Raw genomic sequence first — 8,594 nt, forward strand, 5'->3', positions numbered from 1 at the left:
ATGTAGTTTGCGGGTTTTATGGCGCAACAGCGAAGGAGGCTAGGCTGCACATGTAATGTGCTGCTTTGGGTCAGAAAACCCCTTTTATGAGCGCGTAAATGTGTCTTTTTATGCTTGCATTATTGCTGTATTCTCCCACTACACTACTGTGTAAGTGGATCTCCGTGGACACAACAATTTCACAACCTGATCTGTTCCCTCGCTGAGTCACATACAAACAAGCGATTTTCAGCGGTTAAGAATGCAAAACAAAATATCAGAAAGCATAGAATCACAATTATGCTGATCATGTAGCCATCTACAGGGCATACAGATGCATAAAAATTAACAAAGGCTTAATATAAAAATAGCGAACGGCGTAACGGTTGCATACCGGAACGCAAGCGCTAACCGCCTGTGGCGTCATACCGGTAGCACCAATAAATGTATGCTGAATGCTATTATGACAAGTGGAAGATACAAAAAATATTTTTAAAAGTCTAGTCGACCATTTTGTACTTTTTACAGTAAACTCCATTTGAGACGAACACGAATGGACCATGCAAATTTGTTCGGTCTATCAGAAGTTCAACTTAAATGAAGTCTTCACATTATGCCGGGTATTCTAAATTGCCTTTAGAAGAGAAGCACAGCATGAAGCATAACACAGGCTTAAAATAAAAACAAACACTTACAAAGCTTGTCTAGTTCGCCATAAAAATGTTACCGATATGTTTCATACGCCTTTTGCTGGGAAACAGATAAATTCCATAATCTGATAGTCTCCGCTGGGCAAATCGGTTTGAAGTCAAGAATCTCGACGTATTTCCAATATTTCTCAGAAACTCCTCGGAACCTTCAAGTTCTTAAAAAAGAGTAATTTTTGAAACACAAGTCGAGTTGCCTGCCCATATTTGCTCATTGGTCGATATCAAGACGGCAGCATGACAGAAAACATACAACGGGAGCGGGAGATTGGTCGTGTGGGAGACAGGCACGCGAGCGGACGGTAACTGGCGACTCTTGCCTCAAGAACCGTAGACGGCGTTTTTAACCTACTCGCATCGCACCATCTTCCGCCACAGAACGCCAGCATTTTTTTTTTTTTTTTTTGCTTCAGGCAAAATGTTTGTTTGCGCGCTTTTCCTCTCTCCGTCCTTTGGCGGCCTTCGCTTGCCGTCGCTCTTTGCTTCTCCATTTCGCGCTGGCTAATAGCGGCGATGCAAAGTTCGGGTACGGGTTAACCGTAGTGCACGCTCGAAGCCATTCCTGTTAAGCGAATTTTTTAGAACATTGCGTCTATGGGAAACCAACCAAACGTTTCAATTTTGTTCGGCATACCCGACAATTCTGCTTAAGCGAGTTCAGCTTAACGGAAATATACCATATTCATTGTTGGCGCCTAAGCGTATTTATTGCAGGTTTGATATGAATAAGGCACATACGCAGACGGGAACATCTATCTTGATATATTATAGCTAAGAATACAGCTAGATTAGGCCCATACGATCAATAAACAAATACGGTACGTTTCAAATTAAAGACGACTTTTGTTTCCATGTGAATGGCATACTGACTTCCCGTAAACACTTAAAAATGTCGTAACTGGCACTTACCGTTTCAGCGATGATTCTTCCGATTGGATAATAAGACATCAAGCGGTGACACCGCTGTGCGGAACGCTGGTAATTTGCAGAGGCAAAGGGACTCGTCTGGGCAGAGAAAAGTGTTCACTTAACCGCTGGTCACTCCCGACGCCAGAAAGACTACTTGAGTGTTAAGCCCCTTTCAGAGTACTGGCCTAGGCTTAGGCCGCACAGGATGCTGGCGTGAGTTTTCTCAAATAGTCGTGCAAGGAAAAAAGAGCAGACAATGCAGTTGTAGGTGGAGCCGTCGTGGTATGACCAGTGAAAGCTATTGGTCCGATTGGATGTGATATGTGAGGGCATGAAGGAAGGGTTTTTCTTTTTTTCGATAAGGCAATCAGTTCCAGAAACTCAGAAGGCGTAGTAGCTGTACTCTTTTGCGAGCAGATAACTTGCAAAATGAATTGCCGGATAGCCCGCGTTACATGGTAGAAACGGCCCCATCCTGATGTGCTTCATATCGAGGTAACAAGCGACTAAAAGCTCCCACAAAGTAAACGACAATTTGAAAAAAAGATCATGCGGATCCCACGCCATGGGAAAATCGGTCTTAAAGCGAAGCTTTGTATGATGTGTACGCTGGTTGTCGCTGCTTGGACGGTGATTTTGACGCCAAATTTTGAAGTTGTTCAGCGCTTGGTGCAACACGACACTAGTGAAGTGTTATAAACATATATTGGAAACACCAACACTGTTCGTTTGTCTTTACGAACTGTATACTACATATAAGACGCAGTAAGACGCAGTCGGGCCTCGCGAGTGCGTCTGCACAGCTGCGGCACAAAAAGTCGGACCAGAGCTTCAGTCCCGCCTTGCGCACCACGCCCTGCTTGTGAACAGACTTTAAATTTTTATCTTCTTCAAGCTCACGCCGATAGACGCGTCGTTAGAAACGTTGCGCGGAAGACTGCATGGTCACCATTTGGTTCACGTCCACGGGCACGTTGCCGATCTGCCCCACACTGTCGAACTGTCCGCCGTGAATCAGTTTGATCCACATGAATGGGATCCGGGGGAGACCAAACGCTCACTAATCTCGTTCAACTGGGTACGTGCGCAAGGCGGCCCGGATACCAGAAGCCGTTGCTTCGCGACAGATCCGGAATGCTACTCTGGTTTAGCGAGCTTTTGCAAGTAGAACACACGACATAGTTGGACATGTTTTTACCGGGATACGCATCGCTCAACGTAAACTTGTGGCGTTCCAACACCGGAGACACACCCGACCAAAATCAGAGTCTATTGCACAACTGCAAACCAAACCAAACTCGTCCTGCACGGAGTGTTTCTCAACGTACTTGTGTGCACCCGCAGACGGCACAGTCCGGTTCCGCTGCTGTCTCACCGCTACCATGTATCGAAGCTGTCCCGCTTCGCGTTTACGAGCCAGCATGCATTCGCGTTCTAAACCATGCTTCGCCACGTATCGAAGACGTTCTTCCTCCGCCCGACGATTCTTCCGAGCCTCCGTCTCCTCCGCAGTCAGTGCACGCTTTGGCCCCATTTTAGTTTTTGTAGCTGGCGTCTGCGCTAAGTTATAATGCCCCTGGTTGCTATGCAACATGTGCTTGCTTTTATTTTTATATAATGTTTTTGTAAGACTCCTCCTCTTTAGAATGCTTCGGCCCTGAGGGTAAAATAAATAAATAAATGGCGTCTTCTGAGCCGGCTTGCTAGAAGCAAAGCCTTAGATGACTGCGTGAAAGGAAGACTACCATGCCTAGGGTGCGCGAGCGCTTGAGACTCGACTCCATATGCCATCCCACTCGTGCTCCTTGCGTTGGCAGTGCTTCTTTGAGACAGTCTTATGTAAGACGCTTGTTCTAGCAAGCCGGCTCTGTTGACACTCTCTCATGATCCACGCGGCGGGCGCCACCCTACTCAGTGCCTTTACGTCCCGTTTCGCTTTCGCTTTGTATGTATAGGCAAATTCTACGTCGCCCATAACGCCGATGACGGCTTCAACGCCGTCGTAGCCTCGTCCTCGACGTCAACGTCCTGGACGTCTTGAACGTCGAGGACGTCGTGGACGTCTTGAACATCAAAGACAATTACGTCCACGACAACAACGACGACGACAACGACGTGAACGTTGAAGACATTGTCGATGTCCAAGACGTCGTTGACGTCTTCAATGTGAATACGACCTTTACGTTCAGGACGTCGGCGACGTCTTCGACGTTCAAGGTGTCCACGATGTTGTCAAATTTGACGACTCCGACGTTCAAGCCGACGACATCGAAGACGTCGTGAACGCCGAGGACGTCGTGAACGACTTGAGCATCTAAGACATCTTCGACATCGTAGACGCCTTGAACGTCGAAAACGTTGCCAACGCCGAGGACGTCGAGGACAAGTTCAGGACGACAACGTCGTCGACGACTTGAACGTTGACAACATCGTCGACGTCGAATCCGCCGACGTTCAAGACATCTTGGGCAACGTCCACGACTTCTTTGACGTTCAAGACGTCTTCGACGACGTCGACGTCGTCGTCGAAGACGAAGCGCGATATGATAAAGACCAAGCCAAAGTGCGTGGCCTTAAGGCTGCGGTCCCGCCGCGGGCATCTTGAAAGGCAAGAGAACAGTTTTTTAATTTATTAAAAGAAACGTGTAAACAATGAATCAAAAGTTGCTACGCAAACATCTTTCCACTGTTCTTGGGCATTTGGGGAAGCAACGTAATAGTCATAGCTAGATTGTTTAATTAGATAATTAGCGACTAATTATTGCTACGGAGTTCAAAGTTTCCTCCTCTAATATTAACGTTAGGAGGGCGACAATCTTACACCGTGTAGTCAACGCAACAGTGAAGAATGCTATAGAGCGTTTTCGAAATTTTTTATTTAATGTGTGTTTTAAAAAATCAAAAGTTTCGTGGAACAAATGTTTTATTTTCTAAAACACACTTTCATTCAAAAATTTCGAGAACACTCTCTATAGCCATCCTTATTGACGCGTTGACTACACGATGTAAAATTATCGCCCTCCTAACGTTAATATTAGAGGAGGAAACTTTGAACACCGTAGCAATAATTTGTCGCTAATTATCTAATTAAATAATCTAGCTATGACTATTACATTGCTTCCTCAAATGCCCAAGAACAGTGGAAAGATGTTTGCGTAGCAACTTTTGATTCATTGTCTATATGTTGATTTTAATAAATCTTGCCTTTCAAGATGGCCGCGGTGGGACCGCACCCTTAATGGATGGTACGCGCATAGAAACACCAGGGCTTGCACATTTGAAATTTGACACCATCACACTACAACCGGGCTAACGCACAGATTGAACAGGAGTGCTCAGCGTTGTGCATGGCTAGGTTGGGAGTCGTGCCCAGTCACTGAGCGGATGTCAGGGTCGGGCTCAGTCGCTAAATTGATAACGTCGGAGTGTGGTGACTTCCATTAACAAAGAGGGGACAGTTAACAGGCTTTGATTAGATTTGATTAGAACCTAGGTGGTGTTTGCTCGATGCGCTATCTATAGACCTTTCCAATAAACGCCGTCTGTGAGCTGCCATTTTTCTTTGCTGGGCTATGGAACGCCTTCTGAGCACGCGCAACAGCTCCCTTTGCGAAATATCGTACGCTGCGCCTGCGTCCACAGCCCAGTGACTCGACATTTTTCGCCCGGGTGATAAGCGATGGAAAGGTGTATGCTCTGTATGACTAAAACCGTGCAGTGACGCCAAAGCTACAGCCTCGTATGCCAACCAGAAAATCAAACGGCACTCTCCACGATCACTCTGCGGCGCATAAATCCGCGTAGGCGGTGTCCGCTCACATGAGCAAAAAGCAAACGATGTTCGATCTTCTGATTCGCTTCCGACGGCTGTAACTTTGGCTGTATTGCGCGGGTTTAGTGAGACAGAGTACAGTTATATAACAGCTGAATTATGGAACTGATAGCGCATGCGCGATATTTTTGATGGCCGTTCATTTCTTGTCGCTTCCCTCTTGACCAATCTTTGCTGAGTCGGCGTTGTTATCGACGATGAGTTTAGATTACGCTGGCAGCTTTCCGGCACGAAAGGCTGGAGCGATCGTGGCTAATACAATCGGGTCTTCAATGCTTGTGCGTTCGGAGACGAGGTCGCGGGGCAGGATCCGGACTTCAGTGAATTTTTATGAAGCGGTATGATGGCATAACCAGTTTGTGCCCATGAGCTATGCTAAAAATATTACTTTCCTTAGAACGAAGAGTTCGAGCAGTTTGTATTCCCATTGACAAAAATTGACAATTCCGACGTTTTTTTTTTTTTCTTTGTGTCATGTTTGAGAAAATGCCTAATCCATAAATTACGCTGGCGCATTTGCAGTCAATACACTCCACAATACACTCCGTGCGGGAACTATAGGGGGCGCTTTGAAAAACGCGCGTGGCGCCGCTAGCGGCGGAGCCGGTGCTAGATTGCGAGAGTTGTCCGGCAGCCTGCAGACGGCTTCGTACACCTGGAAGCTATGGCGACGCAAGCTTCCGCCGTCGGAGGCTTGGTTTTTCGGGGCGGTTTTAGAGACATCCTAGCTGACTCCCTATTTCGCGATTCCACTACAAAGAAGGGCGAAAAACTGCATGAAAGTGGACATGTCTTCGATGTAAACGAGAGAGTATCGACTGCGTCGTCGGTCCTGAATGCGAGGTGTGTGCGACAGGCAAGCGTCTCCCAAGAAGCCTACTCCATAACAATCAAAGTAAGTTGCCGTTATTCAGTGCTCAGAAAGTACTTTGTGCGTATTTACTAACCGTCCATCCCTCAGAATCTTGGAGTTATCCGGGGTTGCCGATCGCCTAGATTAGATCGTAGCGATGCTGTGTTTACTGCTTCCGATTATGGCAATTCGCACGGCGTCGAGTTTGCGCAATGTTTCCCTTCACTTCGTTGCTCTGTGTAACGATCTCTCTCTTCGCTTATCCTGCCTTTATCTTTTCTGGAAGTAGTTTGTTTACACGCCATCTCTTTGTCGTAGCTAGCTCGATTGTATTGAGCACCCAGAGAGCCGCGATAACAAAAATTTCGTGAACGACTGCTACGGTTACAAAAGCCTCCAACCTTTATTCGTTCAGGAAATTTCGGCAGCGCCTGTGAGACTTTGGGGGTGATTTTTGGAAACCATTTCTGTCACTGCTACCAATCCCTAGACCCAAGCTCATTGCAAAATGCGTTCTCGCCTTTAATATAAAAGAGGGATCATTCACCGCTGGCTGAAATAGGATCGAGCGTCCGACCAGTAGCAGAAACGGTCTCCTCAAACTGTTTTCGCGAGGGGGGGGACATTAACGGGATAAATGTGCCTGCATTTGTAGTACAGTTGTCTCACTCATCTCATTCCACGTTGGTCGTCCTAACTAAAATAAATTCCTGCGCACTTCTGACGTATATTTAGTGAAAATGTTTTTTTGTTGCTGTGGTTGAGAGGGTAAGGTGTAGGGCTGATAATCTTCATAATGACAATGTTCAATGAATTTGACTGGCCATTGAGTAGTGTTACATCTATGGTTTCCTTTTGTCATTAGCTGGACAACAGCAGGAGAATCGTGGAAGCTCACTGCACCTGTAGAGGTGGCACATGCGGCCAGTGCAAGCATGCAGCAGCAGTTGTGGCATACGTGAACAAGGAGGACACGTCGACAAAGACGTCCATCACGAACGTGTGGAAGAGGCCATCAGCCAAGCAGCTGGGCATCTACAACAAGGGTGTTCCGTTTTCCGAGATGTACACTCCGAAACTACCAGATGGCAAACTGCGGGGACAACCAGTACCAGCTTCGATCGTTGACTCGAACTGCCCTCTGGGCATTATGCTTCGGCAAGAAGCGCAAGTGAAGGAGAACCTCGCAGGTCTCGACAAGCTTTTACAACAACTTGGACCCGACGTAATATTTGGAGCACAAAACATTTCATGCGAAGAGGTATGCGACGATATCCTTCTTCAGGTTATGGTGAGCCAAGATGAGTGCAAGGACATTGCAAAGTACACGATGCTGCAGAGTGCTTGCCCACAGTGGCACCATGAGAGGGCAGCAAGAATTTCTGCCAGCTCCAAGGCTCACCGAATCAAAATACGAACTGCAGACTTTGAAACCCTGGCGAAAGACCTTGCAACACCGCGGTCGTTCAAGAGTGCTGCATGTGCTTATGGCATTGAAAAAGAACCTGAAGCCCGGAGGGAGTACGAGTCGTTGGAGAAACACAAGGTTATCCAAGTAGGACTTGTCTGTGCCCCACAGCCATGGCTGTGCTACAGCCCTGACGGCTTGGTAGAAGAAGACGGGGAGATCCGACTCCTAGAGATAAAATGCCCTTCCAGATGCGAGGCCAAGCCTGTAGTCAACAGGGATATCAACCTCCAAAACGTCCAACCAACTAGCTCAGCTCCTTCCCATAGTAAGGATATCAATGTGGACTATCTCTACTACAAAGGAGAAAAGCTACGACTACAGGAAAGTCATGTATACTACACACAAGTACAAATAAGCATGTATGTCTTAGGTGTGAGGATATGCGACTTTTATGAGTATTCGCCAAAGGGGTCAGAATGTGTAGAAGTGAGAAGGAATGACTCCTTCCTGAAGAAAGTTGTGCCGAAATTAGAGTGTTTTTTTTAGGCACTACTTCCCAGCTGTGCAGAGGCGCCAAAGTCTGTGTTAAATACAAAACTTGAAAGTATAAAAACAGTGAGGACGGGGAAAGGACACTGTCCCCGTCCTAACAATTATACATTATAACAATTATCTCCTTTCCTTTTTTGAGAACGTTGAAACCTTTGGGGGGCGGTTTTATCGTTGTGCCATTCTGTGTTTTTTGCTAAATGAAAGATGTCCTGTCCCCGTCCTCACTGTTTTTATACTTTAAAGTTTTGTATCTATTAACCAACACGCTCGTTTTCAATTGTATCTGTGTTAAACTCCAGCAGTGTTGATTTGTGAATCTTTTTTTTAATTATTTATGGAATGAAATGCGCG

At 46.5% G+C, this 8,594-nt stretch overlaps 1 pseudogene; it reads left to right on the forward strand.

Annotated features, from left to right (window-relative positions):
* Positions 1–2,195: 2,195 nt before the first annotated feature.
* Positions 2,196–8,280, forward strand: LOC120845304 (annotated as a pseudogene).
* The last annotated feature ends 314 nt before the right edge of the window (positions 8,281–8,594 follow it).

This window comes from Ixodes scapularis, unplaced genomic scaffold (assembly GCF_016920785.2).
Source record: "Ixodes scapularis isolate PalLabHiFi unplaced genomic scaffold, ASM1692078v2 PGA_scaffold0__279_contigs__length_252992795, whole genome shotgun sequence".
Taxonomy (NCBI): domain Eukaryota; kingdom Metazoa; phylum Arthropoda; class Arachnida; order Ixodida; family Ixodidae; genus Ixodes; species Ixodes scapularis.